The sequence below is a fragment of the Hyaena hyaena genome, unplaced genomic scaffold (genome assembly GCF_003009895.1).
Source record: "Hyaena hyaena isolate Hyena2069 unplaced genomic scaffold, ASM300989v1 scaffold_2415, whole genome shotgun sequence".
NCBI classification, from domain to species: Eukaryota; Metazoa; Chordata; class Mammalia; order Carnivora; family Hyaenidae; genus Hyaena; species Hyaena hyaena.
The window spans coordinates 42,453-44,631 of record NW_024083031.1 but is presented as its reverse complement, the minus strand read 5'-3'; the positions used below and the strand labels follow the sequence as shown (position 1 = coordinate 44,631).

General features: G+C 33.9%; 1 non-coding gene across 1 annotated transcript; it reads left to right on the top strand.

Moving 5' to 3' along the window:
• Nucleotides 1-1,880: 1,880 nt before the first annotated feature.
• Nucleotides 1,881-1,965, top strand: TRNAE-UUC. Its single transcript has one exon. It is a non-coding gene; the product is annotated as a tRNA-Glu (tRNA).
• The last annotated feature ends 214 nt before the right edge of the window (nucleotides 1,966-2,179 follow it).

Genomic DNA, 2,179 nt, shown 5'->3' with positions numbered 1-2,179 from the left:
GTCTTCATTTTTTCATCACTGTTTTATAGTTTTCAGTGTGCTGGACACTAACCTTCTTGTTAAATTTATTACTAGGTATTTTATTCTTTTTGTTGCAATTATAAATGGAATTGCTTTTTAAATTTCTTCTTCTGATGGTTGGCATTAGCGTTTAGCGACACAATAGATTTTTGTCTATTGATTCTTTATCCTTCAACTTTTCTGAACTGATTAGTTTAAAGGTTTTTTTAGTGGAGCCTTAAAAGTTTTTTAGACATAAAATAATTCTATCTGCAAATTGTGACTATTTTATTTCTTCCTTTCTGATTTGGATGCCTTTGTTTTTTTCTTTACTAATGGATAAGATTTCCACTGTATGTTGAATAACAGTGGCAAGAGTGGGCATCCTTGTCTTGTTCCTGGTCTTTGGGAAAAACTTCCAGCTTTTCACCTTTAAGTATGATGATAGCCATGGTCTTCTCATATGTGGCATTTATTATATTGAAATATGTTCCCTCTACACCCATTTTGTTGAGAGTTTTTATCGTAAACAGATGTTAAATATTGTCAAATGCTTTTGCTGCAGCTACTGAGATAATCATATGATTTTTACCTTATATTTTCTTTATGTAGCTTATCACATTGATTAGTAGATATTGAAATGTCTTTAAATTATTGGCACAAATCCCATTTGGCCTCATGTATGATTATTTTAATGTATTGGTGACCTAAGTTTGGTAATATCTTGTTGAAAAAAATGCATCTATGTTCATTAGGGATTTTATTTATTTTTTGTGTGTGGTTTCCTTGTTTGGTTTTTGTATCAGAGTAATGCTGGTTTTATGGAATGAGTTTGGAAAAGTTTTCTCCATCTCTATTTTTTTGGAAGAGTTTGAAAAGAAAGGGTATTCATTCCTCTTTAAATGTGTGGTAGACTTCGCTAGTGAAGCCATATGGCCTGGACTTTTGTTGTTGGGAATGTTTTATTTACTGATTCTATCTCTTTACTAGTACTAGTTGATGATTTCGTACAGTGTAAGGATCCAGTTTCTTTTCTTTCTTTCTTTTTTCATATGGATATTCATTTTTCCCCAGAATCATTTGTTGAAGAGACTTACCTATTCTTATTTTGTATTTTTGGCATTCTTGTGGAAGACCAGTTGACCATATCCTTGGATATATTTCTGGGCTCTCTATTCTGTTCCATCAATCTATATATTGGTCTTTATGTCAGTACTATTCAATTCTAACTAATGTGGTTTTGTAATATATTTTGAAATCAGGGAGTGAAATGCTTCCAGCTTTGTTCTTCTTGCTCAAAATTGCATTTGTGGTACCACATAAATTCTACATCTTAATGTTTTTAAGTGTACAATTCAGTGGCATTAAGTATGTTCACAATTTTGTGCAACTGTTGTTACTGTTTCCAAAACTTTTCATCACCCCAAACAAAAATTGTAAGCAAAAACTTCGAAATCCAGCCTCATCCCCTGGTAACTGATAAGCCATTTTCTGTCTCTATGAATTTAACTGTTCTAGAAATTTCACTTTTATTTACTCAGTAAGAAGTTATGCATCTCTTAAGAGTGCTGTTAGAAACATGAGAGAATTGGCTACTGAGATAGCAGTTAAACCAAGGTATAGAATAGTGCCTACAAAAGCCAGAATAGTAATGAAAATTACTCCAGTGACTCAGATATTATTCAAAAGATTTTTTCAGGAACCACAAAAATCTAGAGTTGAAATATTCTAATATAAATGCTTGAGTGACTTCCCATTCCCCACCTGTTTCCATTAAATAATTAAACATCCAATAATGTCAGGTATTCTCTTTTTAAAGATAACCTGCACATTTGGACTCTCAGGTAAAGCCTCCCATATTTAAAAAATCTTCAAGGGGCGCCTGGGTGGCTTAGTTGGTTGAGCGTCTGACTTTCACTCAGGTCATGATCTCGCGGTTCGTGGGTTCGAGCCCCGCGTCGGGCTCTGTGCTGACTGCCAGCTCAGAGCCTGGAGCCTGTTTCACTCTGTGACTCCCTCTCTCTCTGACCCTCCCCTGTTCACACTGTCTCTCTCTCTCCTAGAAATTAAAAAAAAAAGTTAAAAAATCTTCAGGCTGCATCTGTCCATCATTTCATCTGGTTATACATTTTATTATAAACACAATTTTATATTATAGCAGAAAAATCCCATGTTAAAT